Raw genomic sequence first — 15,030 nt, forward strand, 5'->3', positions numbered from 1 at the left:
GGACACACTTTTCAGACATGACTAGAAAAAAGACTCAAATGACCTGAATTCAAGATCTTTCACAATTTAGTTCTGGTCTATTCTTTCTTTTTCAAATCTTCTGGTTGTTAAAGGAATAACATCTCCCCAATATGAAATAAACTAGTTTTTCCTTCAAAGGTAATGAAACTATCCTTAAACTAGCCCAAGATGATTAAGACTCAAATTGGTGACAGTTTCCTGCTCACAAAGTACAAAGGAACATGGCAAGAAGCAATATAATATTCATCAAGCTTGACCTATGTTTCTGATGAATGCACCACCAGGGCAAATGCAGAAGTAAGTAAGCTGTGCCCAGCTGAAATCAGTACTGTATCTTTGTTGACTCTTTCTTTCCCAGCTATATTTAGACATTTTTTTTTATTTGTTAGATGGTCAGTAAATGTCTCATTTGATACCCTTCATCTAAACCACCAGAATGGCCAAGTCAGGCCTAGCCCAAAACATTAACCTACTCACCAAAGAAGCTTTTCTTTTTGGGGATATTTTGCATGTTGTTCCCTTCCCTAAAACATCCTCCCCTTTTCTCTCTGCCTATCTAAATCTTGTTCATCTTTTAAGTACCCACTCATATCCTATCTTTTCCTCAAAGCTTTCTTTGAGTATCTTTTAGCTCAGTCTTTCTTCTTCTTGTTCAAATCCTATAGCACTTATTTTCTACTCACATTTTTGGTATTTCCTATATATTTGGGCAGTGTTATTAGCTATTCCTTCACATTTATATGTTTTCTCTTCAAAATTTCATGAAAGTTGGAAGAGATTTTTTCAATCCAATTTATTATCCTAAGAAGGAATTTCTCCTATAATATCCTTGATAATTGATTAACCAGATTCTGTCTGAAGTACTACCATTATTGATGAGCATTTGTCTATTGAATTCTGGCATAAGCATTTTAGAGCTTCAAGGCACTCTTTCAGTAGAGTCAACTATGGAGGAAAGGAGATGGTAAAGGGGATAAGCAAGTGAAGTCTAGAAGGCCAGAGTCAAGACATTTGTATGTCTTGCAAATTGGTTTTTTACTTTTACTTATCTTTTTTTGTATGCATCATGATATAATTGGAAGCTGTATGGCTTTGAAGTAACATATAATAAAATATTTACCTACCATAGGGTGTGTCAGAAAGATGTGCATTTTTACCACCTATACAAGGCCTTACTTGATTCTTGTTCTACATTCCCTCATCCAATTAGCAATCATTACCTCTTAAATTTACTTGAAAGACTATGTATATATTTTATACTTAATTTATGTATATATACGATGAATCTTCTTTCCCCTTTTCCTAGTAGGATGCTTGTTTTCTTCTCTATCCCAAGAATCCAACATAGTAATTTGTGCATGGTAAGTACTCTATAAATGCTTGTTGAATTGATAAAATATATATCTATAAAAATCGATGTTAAAAAGTTTTTCATTGTATTGCATTTCAAGTAGTTGCCTATATATATAAAATCTCAGCTCTAGGGATGAGAAAAAGAGGAGAGAAAAGCGAAGAGATAGAAGAAAAGAAGAAATAAAAGAGGAGGGAGAAAGGGCAAAGATGAAAGACAAGAAGGAAGAAGAGGAGAGAAAGGGGAGATGAGGGAAGGGAAAAAGGAGAAGAGAATTTTTCTCCCAAACAAATATCTGAAAAACATAATACTAAAAGATTATCTGTTTCAGAGAGAACAATTAGATGACTTTAAAGTGATCCTACTATTAACTGAGTCCAAATATCTTTTCATGATATATAAGATAACAAAAGGAAATATTACTGTGTGAAAATCCACTAACTGGAAGAGTGTGGTAGAAAGCATTTGGGTGAAGATTGATGGTGAGATAAGCTGAAGAGCAATTGTGGTAGTAGTATATGAAACACTGTTCAGCTAAAGAGAGAAATTGAATGCTGAATCCTAAAAGCAGGTCACAAATCTGGTACCAAGACAGGATAGTATGGTGATGAAGGACTTCTATTATTTGGGCATATGTTGGAAATATCCCTGCTAAAAGCACAGCATTTGGGATTTACTTTACTTGCTTTGTTGATAATTTCAATCTTCAAAAGGTGAAGGAACACATATATAAAAATATTTACAGGAGCTCTTTTTGTAGTAGCAAAATAATGATGACTGAGAGGATGTTCACTAATTGGGGAATGGCTTAACCTATTGTCGTTTATGAAGGTGATGGAATATCATTGTTCTGGAAGAAATATTGAAAGGGATGATTTCAGAGGAACCTGGAAAGACTTATATGAACTGATGCAAAACGAATTTAGTTGAACTACGAAAACAATTTATATAATAACTACAGTATTGCAGAGACAATCAATTCTGAAGGACTTAGTAACTCTGATCAACACAATGGCTAATCACAATTCTAAAGAATTCATGAAGAACTCCAGATAGAGAGTGGATAGAGAAGATGAAGAGTAAAACTTATTATCTTCTATTCCTATCTTTTTCTTGAAACACAGCTATGGAAATTAGTTTTTCATGTCTACACGTATTTCTAATGCTTTTATTTTTCTTACTGTGCCAGGTAAGAGAGAAGGAGAAAAAGAATTTGGAACTGAAAATAAAATTGAATTTAAAATGAGTAAATGATGAGTGGAATGGAAATTCATGATCCAATTCTGGACAATAAAGATGAAATAGTTGTCAAAACAGATACTGGAAAAAGGATTAAACTCATTTTACTTGGCCTAAAGGGAAGGATACTGGGTGGAGATTGCTGAGAGCCAGAATTAAGCTCAACACAAGGCAAAACTCGCTAATAACTAGAACTATCCAAAAATAGTTTGTGCAATTGCTCCAGAAAGAACATCTCTCTAATTGAGAGTTGACCTGTGAAAAGAATAATGGCTTCAAAGTTTGAGGACCTCAGTTCAAAGCTCACTTTTGACACTTGTTCTATGTAATTTTGAGGTAAATCACTTAATTTTTTTGAGCCAGTTTCCTAACTACAAAAGAAAGGGAGTCAGACTAAATGGCCTCTAAGGTTTTAGCTCTAGATTAGTGAACTTAATGAACTCAGCCTTATACCTGAAGTTGGAAGGGACCCTGAAAGGACTATGATGTCACTTTCCATAACTCTTGCTCTCTGGTCCTCTATATACTCTCCCTTATCCTTTTAGCTTATCAATAACTTAAGGTCAAGGACCATGGTGCTTCTCATCTTTGTATCCCTAGCATGTAGCTTGCTTTATATTTATTTTATATGTCTTTACTTTTTTTCCCTCCCTTAATAAGCATTTCTTTCCTCTCCTTCCACTAACTAGAAAAGAAATGTTTGTAACAAATATACCTAGTCAAATGAAACAAATTTTTATGTTGACCATTTTTAAAAAAAATGTATGGCTCATTCTGCATCTTGAGTCCATGACCTTCAGGAGGTAAGTAACATTTTCCAATACTGGCTCTCTGGATTCATGGTTAGTCATTGCTTTTATCTGAATTTTTTAGTCTTACAAAGTTCTTTACATTGTTTTGTTATTCTAAAAATGTTCTGCTTATTTCACTAGATGGTTCTGATGTCCCTTCTAGCTCTAGATATAGGAATTTAATGAAAAGTTAAATGCCCAAAGTTAATACTAAAAGGGACTTTAAAAATCAAATCTGATTCGTTTTCATTTTGCAGATAAAGGGACTGGACTAGAAAAAGAGCTCTGATTCTATTGTCTATAACTCTTGTTCTGGTCCTCCATAGCCATTCCCAATCCACACAGTTTTTTTCCCAGGTTTCTCTAAAACTATCCCTTTATTAATTATTTCATTGGATATAATAATATTCTATTACATTCATTTACCATAATTTGTTTAGCCATTCTCCAACTAATGGATATTCCCTTAATTTCCAGTTATTTACTCTATTCTACAAAATATATAAATATTTTGGTACATATAGGATATGTCAAGGATATATACAATTTATAACTTTTGGGACGTTGTCCCAAATTACTTTCTAGAATGACAATCAATACCAATTCATAATTCCACTAACAGTGGAGTACCTATTTTACCATGGTCCCACAAACATTTGTCATTTTGGAGTCATCTTTGCTAATCTGATGAGTATAAAGGGGAACTTCAAAGTTGTTTTAGTGTGCACTTCTCTATTAATAATGTGGAGTACTTTTCACATCTGATTGTTATTGATATCTTTAATTTATTTAAGACAAATGTAATAAAAGAAAAAAAAACAAAATAGAAAAAGAGAAAGACAAAAAGGAAAAAACTGTTATGTGTGCAGCAGAATATTAGGGAAGATTCAAAATATCTAACAAATTTCCTTTTCAAGAAAACATACATAATAATAGAAAACATTCACAACTGTATATCTTTTCTTTGCTTTCTTGCAGATTTTCTTTTGTTTTCTGCTGTGCATTTTTTACTTTTTTTCCTCTTCACTTCCCCAAGTAAGCTATAATTAATGCAGAATACATTTATATATACATGCTCTCACATGTACACATATATACACACATACATACAACACACATATATACATATGGATAATATACATTTACACATACATATACATCTAAAACAATATTAAATGGCTGACATATAGATTTCTTTTTTAATTGAATCTTTTTAAAATTTGAATTTATCTGAAATTAATGATTATTATCCCTACTTTTTTTTTCTAATAAATTCTACGCCTGATCATTGTTAGTGTGTTTGTGTGTATTACTTATTTCCTATACCTGTTAACTTTTTTACTTTACTTCTACAGGTTAACTTCTTATTACTTTATCTCTCTACTGCCTTGTCACATCACATGGATGCCTCCCTTATCCTCTCCTTTCACCCTTTATTTCCTCTTTATCCTTTTCCCATTAATTTATACACCTTATCCAACTCCCATTAATCTACATATCCTTTTAGACGCCATCTTATCCTATTCCCTCCTCCCTTGTTTCTTTATCGATTTTGGAAGGTGTTATACCTTTCATGTTATATGAATGTATTGCTCCTCTTGAGGTGCTATGTTCTAGCTAGTTTTTCAACAATTGAAACCCATTGCTTCAAGTTTGACTTCACTCTCCTTAGGATAGAGTGGGGTAGAATTGGAGGGGGAGTGTGTTGGGGAAATGTATTGTAACCAATATTTCTTCTATGTTATCTCTGAAAATATCCCTTTGTAAAAGCTAATTCATATTAATGGGGTAAACTAATATTAGTACATTATTCACTGGGTTAATCAATTACATATGGGAGATGTAAACTCTAAGCAGTGATTGATACTAGATACTTTGGAAAAGGGAGACTCAAGCTGAAAGATAGAGTTGGAGAAAATCTCAGTGCTCCATAGGGCTAGTGCTAAACCAGTGAAGGGGAGAAGTAGCTAGCCAACCCTCTTGAGACCCAACTCATCAGCTAAGTAAGAGTGGGGTAAGGACCTCCATGGCCTTTACAAGGCTATATTCATATCTTCCATGATTGTTTTCGTTTTTCCTTGTTTGTTTTGTTTCAAGTTACAAACTAAGTTGTTGATTCTTGATCAGACTGTTTTTCATGATTATGTTAGGCTGTGAGTGTAGACTCAGTCTATGACTCTGATCTATCATCTGATTTACCCTTTTTATGTCTGGTAAGGGACAACTCAAAAAAAAACAGTAGCATTTTTTAGAATGTTTCAGGGGAGAAATCAGAAAATTTACAAATGGCTAAAAATGCTAATGATCTGTAGCAAACAATATTTTACATATAGGTTATAAGTTTTTAAGTTTTGTGGCATAAGTAATTGATGTTGCTCTCATATCATTGGCCATCTGTGACTTCAAGTCTTTCCCCGTAAAAATGGAGTGTCACCAATAGGAAGCACAGTGCAAAAGGTGTTTCTTCTAGAAATTTGGAGCTGAAGGTGAGTTCTTAAGTAGGAGTAGCATTTTAGGCTGAAAAATTATTGACACAGGCTGCGTCAAAAGGTCATCAGCAATGATGGTATTACTAAAGGGAAGAAGAAAATTTTCAATTGTTTAAGACTTTCCATTTTTTTAAGGATTAAAAAGGAAGTTTCAATTTCTAAGAATTGCTAAATGCACTTGTATAATTTAATTTTATTGTACCCCATTGAATCATGAAAGTGACTAACACTAACAATGTATGAGAGAGGCGGGGAAGAGTTTAGTACAACCTAAAATCAAAAACAATTTCATTATATGTATATAGGAAGGAAAGGATTATTGGTTATATAATAGTCAAACATGATACCTGTATATTCATGGATCTGTCTTATTCAACCTTTTATTAGCAAGTTATAGAAAGTTATCAATGACATGTTTATTAAATTTGCAAATGAAACCAAATTGGAAGGTGTAATAATACACCAGATGAAAGAATAAATGATCTCAGCAGGCTAAGGAATGTAAGGAATCTATATGTATCTGGCATGGATGTGACTATAGTCAGGACACATTATGAAGGACAAGCCGAAAAGCTGCTAGACTTAATGCAAAACTCATGGTGGGACAAAACTAAATAAGACAAAACTTGACAAAGAAACTTGACAAAGATAAGTGTAAAAGCATACACTTTGGTTAAAGCAATTAAATGGCACAAATGCAGAAGAGATTTGACTTACTAGGCCATGTGTCAAAAGTCTGGGAATTTTATTTGACTAATGTGAATAAACAGGATGATATGTCTTTTCGGTTGTGTTTTCGTTATGTCTAACTCTTTGTGACCCCATTTAGGTTATCTCTTGGCAGAGATAATGGAATAGTTTGTCATTTTCTTCTCCAGCTCATTTTATAGATGAGGAAACTGAGGCAAACAAGGTTAAGTGACTTGTCCAGGATCATACAACTAGTATCTGTGGCTGGATTTGAACTCATAAAAATGAGTCTTCTTGATTCTTAACTCAGTGCTCTATCTACTATGCCACCTAGTTGCCCTTCATACTTTGGCTTAACTATCAAGAAAAATGATCAGATTCTCATTATATACCTCAACAACGATAGTGTTTGAGGATGTATTCTGATGGAAGTGGATTTCTTCGATAAAGAGAGCTAATTCAGTTTCAATTGATCAAAAATGGACAGAAGCAGCTACACCCAAAGAAAGAACACTGGGAAATGAATATAAACTGCTTGCATTTTTGTTTTTCTTCCCGGGTTATTTATACCTTCTGAATTCAATTTTCCCTGTGCAACAAGAACTGTTCGGTTCTGCACACGTATATTTTATTTAGGATATACTGTAACCTATTCAACATGTAAAGGACTGCTTGCCATCTGAGGGAGGGGATGAAGGGGAGGGGAAAAATTGGAACAGAAGCGAATGCAAGGGATAATGTTGTAAAAAATTACCCTGGCATGGGTTCTATCAATAAAAAGTTATTAAAAAAAAAAAGAAAAATGATCAGATTCTTAAATAATATCTTTCCCTAAAGGCAAAAAACTTAAGTGTCTTGCCCAGGGTCTCACACACTAGTAAGTGTCTGAGACTGGATTTGAACTTGGGTCTTAGGTCTTCTGATTCCAAGCTTGGTGTTCTGCTATGTCTTATAAAAACACCCCTCCCACAACCCCTTCCCCCCCCCCCCGCCCCCAATAAACCGTAGATTGCATTAGCAGAAATTTAAATATACTGATCACAGAAGATAGTACTTCTATTGTATTTTGCACTAGTCTGAAAGGCAACATCTGAACAATTGTCTTATTACTGGACATCACATTTTAATAGGCACATTGCTAAAGAAGAGTGGATTTAGAGGATGACATCTAGGATAGTAAAAGGTCTAGAAACCATGCCATGGAAAGACTAGGTAGAGAATGGAGAGTGTTTAGCCTAAAAAAGAGAAGATGGTAAAGGAGACGTGATAGTTAACAGTTTGGTTGATTGGGTGGAAGTTACAAGGAAGCAGATTTTGGCTCAAGATAATAAAAATAACTCATTAACAGTTCAGCTGTTCAACGATGAAATCAATTGTTTTTGGTGGCAGTGAATTAATTCCCTTTCATTGGAAGTCACAGGATTGTAGGATTGTTGTTGTTTGTCCTTTGTTCTCAAAGAGGACCCTATGACATCCAGGAGGGGATGGCATGACATGCAAGTGAGCTGGATTTTAGTGATGGAGGGTTGTGCAAAGTCACCAGCCTTACTTTCTCCTTCAGAGCCATCTGGGTCCAGTGGCCAGATCAAGATGACTAGAGATGGTCCTGGATGGCTCTGGAGACCAGATAAATAGACAGACTTAGATGAAACATTTAAAGCAGGGAGTATTTAAGCACAGGCTAGATGTTGTAAAAGATTCCTGAATTGTATGGAAAGGTGGAATGAATGACTTTTAAATCCCTTTGAACAGTAAGATCCTATGATTTTATTTAAAATTTTTCTAAAAAAAACAGTTTCATGTATGGTCAGTGACCCAGATATTTAAAAGTAATCACTCAAATATTTGCTCTTATGTGTGTAAAACCTGCCAGGGCAGATAGGTGGTACAATGGATAGAGTACTGGGTTTGTAATCAGGAAGACTCATCATCTGAGTTCAAATCAGCCTCAAATACTTATTAGGCTATGAGACTCTGGCAAGTCACTTATCTCTGCTTGTCTCAGTTTCCTCCTTTGTAAAATGAATTGGAAAAGGAAATGGCAAAACCACTGCAGTTTCTTTCATAAGATAACCTCAAATAAGCTCATGGAGAATTGGACACAATTGAACAACAACATTAAAACTGGATATTTCACCAACATTTTAAGTTTTTAATCTTGACCTATGGTCATAGTCATAGATGAAGCAGAATTGATCAAGCAAAATTGGGTAATGTTTTAATTTGGTAATGTTTATCTTCGCTGTCTCTTCAATCTTCCCCCTATCTCTTTCAATTATCCCATCTTCCTTTGAGGATAGACACTTAATGACCTAATGAGATTTTCTGACTGCCCACAGGTCTTTATTTCTGCATTCCCTCTTCTAGACCTCTTTCTAATAATGCTTCATACTCTAGATTTTCTCATTTGTAGCTTTTCAAAGCAAAACTTACTCATCCTATTTGATATTCTTCAGGATCCTGTTTTAGCAATTAGCTAATGTGATAAACTAATTTATCCTTAAAGCTTGTTATACTTCTGGGTGAGAGTTGTTTTTGTTTTTGTTTTTTTTTTTTTTTTTGTTGTTGTTGTTTGTTTTTTTTTGTTTTTGTTGTTGTTGTTTTTACCATATTCCATTAAGAGTCATTTAATCTCTGAACCTTGGTTTATTCATCTGTAAGATGGAAATTATAACAATCAGTATTTCTAAGAGAAATTAGAAACAATTCTGGAATAAGTCACTATCCTACTATTGTTGTTTTATATTTAATGTTCTGTGACCTGTTTAAACAGATGAAAAAATAATTGCTTTTTTTTTTTTTTGTAATTGAATAAAAGTATTTGGATGTCAGTTCATTTCCTGTAGGCATCTTTGGGCAAGAGCAGTAAACAGGACAATTGTGAAGGGTTATATTTCATTCTTTTCCCACATTTTTATTTCTTTTGCTACAGATTTCTATATTTTGAAAGCTTTTTATTCTGTTTAACTTGGGAATTAAGAATATTTGGCATAGCTACATCTACTAAATGTGCTCTTAAATTTCAGTATTATACTGGGACAATTGTGGGAGATGGTTCTGTCTGTGTTAATATTATGGTTCCAGTATAATTTAATTTGTTGAATTCTAAAGGATATTTTGAGATTTGCCCTTTTAATATTATTATATAATATGATATTATTATTATTGCTGTGATGACGGTTGTGGTTATTGTGGTTATTACAGCAATATTATTTAGTGTCTTCAAGTAAAATTTATGAATATTACTCAGTGTTCACTATAACTAAACCCTGAGTTAGACAACAGAACTTAAAAGAATAGCATGGTAATTTTAGGCATTGGTAACCTATCCAGTGGGATTTTGGCGGGGGGGTGTTTTTCTTAGGGGTAATTTTTTGGTTGCATGTTCACCTCTCTTAAGTAGTTCTCTACTCAATCTAGAAGCAAGATTGCTCTTGAATAGCAATTGATTTCAATACATCATCTCCAGGAGAGTGACAAATCTTTGATGATGTTGCACTAATGAAACAGGTAAGCAGAGAGAGTTGGGTAGTGGTAAGAGCCTTGAGTCTAGAGTCAAAAGAAGTGAGTTTCTCCGAGTCATCTCAGGTTGATAACATTGGAAGTATCATTGACTCATCACAGCGTGATCTCAAACTAGAAAGAAACTAGTTCAACTCATCATTTTTATAGATGAGAAAACAGAAACCCAAAGAGAAGGTACTACCTAGTTAGGGTCATGTACATAATAAGTGTCAGAAGTGGTATTTGAACTTACACCTAGGGCTCTTTTCCTTGGACTGCAATGCTTTCTCCCTCATGCATAATAAGTTACCTCCTTGCCATGTCTACTTACATATCATTCATCTATTTCTTCCTGTCCACTCATCTGTCCACCACTTTAGTTCAGGCCTCATTACTTCTCATTTGGTCTCTCTAATTAACTCCTAATTAATTTTCTTGCTTCTAGTCTCCCTTTTCTAATCCAACCTTCATAAGGCTGCCAAGATAATTTTCCTAAGATTCAGTACCTGACCAACTTATTCCCTGCTAAAAAAAGAAAAAAAGTTTCAAAGTCTCATTATTGCTAAGATAAACCATCAGCTTCTTATCCTAGTATTTAAGTCTTATTTTATTTTTTTATTTTTTAACAATGTGGAGCTCTCCATTCTGGAAAGCAGTTTGGAACTATGCTCAAAAAATTATCAAACTGTGCATACCCTTTGATCCAGCAGTGTTTCTACTGGGCTTATACCCCAAAGAGATCTGAAAGGAGGGAAAGGGACCTGTATGTGCAAAAATGTTTGTGGCAGCCACTTTTATAGTGGCAAGAAACTGGAAGCTGAGTGGATGCTCATCAGTTGAAGAATGGCTGAATAAATTATGGTATATGAATGCTATAAAATATTATTGTTCTGTAAGAAATGACCAACAAGATGACTTTAGAGAGACTTGGAGAGTCATTACATGAACTGATGCTGAGTGAAATGAGCAGAACCAGAAAATCAATGTACATGGCAACAACAAGACGATATGATAATAAATTCTGATGGACGTGGCTCTCTTCAATAATGACATGATTCAAACAAGTTCCAATTGTTCAGTGATGAACCCAGAGAGAGGCCTATGGGAATTTTGTGTGGACCACAACATAGCATTTTCACACTTTCTTTTGATATTTGCTTGCATTTTTTTTTTCTTTCTCAGTTTTTTCTTTCTAGGTCTGATTTTTCTTGTGCAGCAAGATAACTGTACAAATATGTATACATATGTTGCATTTAACATATATTTTAACATAATTAACATGTATTGGATGACCTGCCATCTAGGGGAGGGAGTGAGGGGAAGAAGGGAAAAATTTGGAACAGAAAGTTTTGCAAGGGTCAATATTGAAAAATTATCTATGCATGTGTTTTGTAAATAAAAAGCTTTAATTAAAAAAAAAAGAAAAAAAAACAATCTGGCCCTGATCTCTGTTTCCAACTTTGTTTCCTATATTATTTCACTTTATACCCTTTATATTTCAGTCTGACCACCATTTTCAGTCTTCTAGCTATTTTCCAAGATGGACATTCCACCATCTGGTTCCAGAATACCTACCAGCAGGCCTACTGGGCTAGATGGCCTCTTCATCTTAGTCTTAGAGAAGTCTTCTCTTTTCCCTTTAATAATAAGCTCAGTGCTAACATGTCCATGAAGTCATCCCTGATCTTTCTGGAATTAGTACAACTTTCATTCTCAAATAATTCTGGATCCTGGTTGTCTGAGCCCTTCTTTGTTAAGTGTGTGCTCTTACATTATGATTAGATGGCCAGTAGATAAGGTACCAAGCTCAGTGTCAGGAGACCTGAATTAAAATCTTTAAATCCAGCTCCAGATATTACTAGCTATGTAACTCTGGCAAATCTCTTAACTTTGTTTGTCTCAGTTTCCTCATCTGTAAGATGAGCTGAAGAAGGGAATGGCAAACCACTCTAATGTCTTTGCCAAGAAAACCCCAAATGGGCTCATGAAGAGTTAGACACAAGTCAACAAAAATAACATAACAATACACACATATTATATCTCTTAAATAAAATAAAAATTCTTTGAGAGTCGGGATGGCTTCATTTTGGTTTTGTATCCTTAAAAATGGCAGAGCAGCTTGTCCATAGCAAATGCTTGATAAATATTCGTTGAAACGAAGTACTATTATCTACTGCCAATGTGTTGCCTATTTACAAGGCATTTCTGGGCTTTGGTTTCAATGACTTCTCAGTGTCATGGTCTCCATTCACATGGGTCAATGTTTCCTCCTTTACAGGCCCTCTTTTTTGGGGTTTTTCTCTACGCTATTTCCCTCCAAATTAAATTGTCTAAAATGTTAAGACAGATTTGTGCTTACCTTCCTGCTGCTTGCTCATGGTATGGTTTGTGGTGTTTGCCTGGGTCACAGACTTGCTAGTTACATCTCTGTTCATCTGTAAATTGTCAAGCTGCATTATGTAAAGCTCTAAGACCCCTATGTTAGCTCTAAATTCTGTGATCCTAACTTTATGTGCCAGAATTTAGCAAACAGTGGATACTTAAAATAAATGCTTGTTAACTAACTCATGGGGGCATCTAAGTCGTTTAAATCAGACACTTACTAGCTGGGCAACTCCAGGCAATCATTTAACCCCTGTTTGCCTCAGTTTCCTCATCTGTAAAATGAGCTAGAAAAGAAAATGGCAAACAACTTCAGTGCCCAAATGGACATTAATGCATTATTGGGAGAGTTGTGTGTTGGAATCTTTACAAACTGTTAAGTCTTTAGAGTTTAGAGACAAAGATTCCAACAGTTGTGAACTGATCCAACTATACTGGAGAGCAATTTTGGAACTTTGTTTACATGACTATAAAACTGTCCATATCCTTTGATCCAGCAATACTACCAGGTCTGTATCTCAAAGAGATTTAAAAAAGCAGGGGGCAGGGGATGGACCTATTTGTACAAAAATATTGATAGTGGCTTTTTTTATAGTGGCAAAGAATTGGAAATTGAGGGGATACAATTGAGGAACAGCTAAGCAAGCTATGCTATATAATTGGAATAGAATGATGCTGTGCTATAAGAAATGATGACCAAGCTGACTTCAGAAAAAAAAAAAAAACATGGAGAGACTGATATGAACTGAAACAAAGTGAATTTAGCAGAACTAGAACATTGTACATAGCCACAGCAATACTATATGATGATCTATTGTGAATGACTTGGCCATTCTCAGTAATTCAATGATCTAAGACAATTCCAAAGAACTCATGATGAAAAATGATGTCTACCTTCAAAAAAAGAACTGATGGAGTCTGAATACAGATTAAAGCATGCTATTTTTCACTTTCTGTATTTTTTCATGTTCTTTTTCCTTTGGGTGTGTGTCTTCTTTTACAAAATTACTACTTTGGTCATATGTTTTACATATTTGAACATGTATAAACTATATCAAATTACTGTCTCAGGGAAGGGGGAGTAAAGGAAAGAGAAATAAAATTTGGAACTCAAAAATTTTTTAACTGAATGTTTAAAAACATCTTTACACGTACTGGGGGAAAATAAAATATTATTTAAAAGAAAAAAAAAACCAAATGGAGTCATGAAGAATTGGACATGACAAATGACTCAATGATAACAAAACAAACTTATATAATGCCAAATAATGACATAATTATACAATTATAATTGCATTGTATTTGTATAACTAATTGTATAAGTAATTGTATAACTAAAATGAGACATAGAGATGGGTACTGGGATATTGAGTCTAACTATACAAATAGGTACTGCAATTTTGACCCAGGCTGAATAATTGGTATTTCTGGTCACTAGTTATACATACACTAGTCTTACTAGTTTGTATGTATAATATTGTGACAATGAATTTACATTTATTGAGCACTTTTGCATGATAACTCTGTAAGACAGATGGATCAAGGACTATTTATTCTGTTGAGAAGTTGGTTGGTTAGTCAAATGGTCATAAACCATTTATCAAGTGCCTGCTGGGTGCTGGACACTCTGCCTCTAGGTAGGGAAATTGAAGTCAGAGAGATCAAATGACTTGGTCATACAGCTTGTCAGTGACAGTTAAAACTCAACCCGATATCTGAATTCTAAATCCGCTTCTCATTCATTTTTTCCTTTTAGTATCAATATTCTTTTTTTATATCAGTGTCACTCTTTCCCACTCCTTCCCCACCCTGACTAATCCCCACTAAATTGAACTTTCCTTTATAACAAAGAACAAGTAAGAAAAACAAACAAACACACTGGCCATTTTTGATGTCTTCCTCATTTCATACCTACAGTTCACCAGCTCTTGATGAGAGAAAGTCAGGAGGATATAAATGTCACTGTTAGTCCTCTGAAATCATGTCTGATGGATGATCTTTCCATCACACTGCCTTTTCTAACTTGTCATTCACTTTGGTTTAGAACTTAGCAGTTAGGTAAGGTCGGTTCATAATCAGTAAGAACCATTAATGAGTAAGTAAGTAGTTCAATTAGTCACTTAGAGCAAACACTACTTTTTTTTAAAGCAAAGGGAGTGGGGGAGAAAGAGAGAGAGAGAGAGAGAGAGAGAGAGAGAGAGAGAGAGAGAGAGAGAGAGAGAGAGAGAGAGAGAGAGAGAGAGAGAGAGAATCCAAATCTAGATAAGAGAACATTGTATAGCATTGAACCTATTTCAGATAATACGAGTTCTTTCTGACTATAAAATGTGACAAAAACTGCATAATAAATGGGTGGAAATGATGCTCTGTAACTGAAAATATACTGAATTAAATTTATTCTAAACATGAAGCATATAAACCATTTCTAAATTTTGAAATACAAACTGTGGCCTGAGAGCTATTATTGCTTACTCATTGGTGACAGCCATCTACTGCTCTGTGAGCATCTAAATGTTTAATAAAATAAACACCTTATTCACTCCTCCCCCATTACACATTTGCT

General features: G+C 34.4%; 1 protein-coding gene across 1 annotated transcript in view; it reads right to left on the reverse strand.

Annotated features, from left to right (window-relative positions):
- The window catches only part of MYO3B (myosin IIIB), a 601,952-nt gene that overhangs the window by 49,437 nt on the left and 537,485 nt on the right, over nucleotides 1–15,030 (reverse strand). The gene's annotated exons all lie outside the window — the stretch shown is intronic.

Source organism: Antechinus flavipes, chromosome 3 (assembly GCF_016432865.1).
Source record: "Antechinus flavipes isolate AdamAnt ecotype Samford, QLD, Australia chromosome 3, AdamAnt_v2, whole genome shotgun sequence".
NCBI classification, from domain to species: Eukaryota; Metazoa; Chordata; class Mammalia; order Dasyuromorphia; family Dasyuridae; genus Antechinus; species Antechinus flavipes.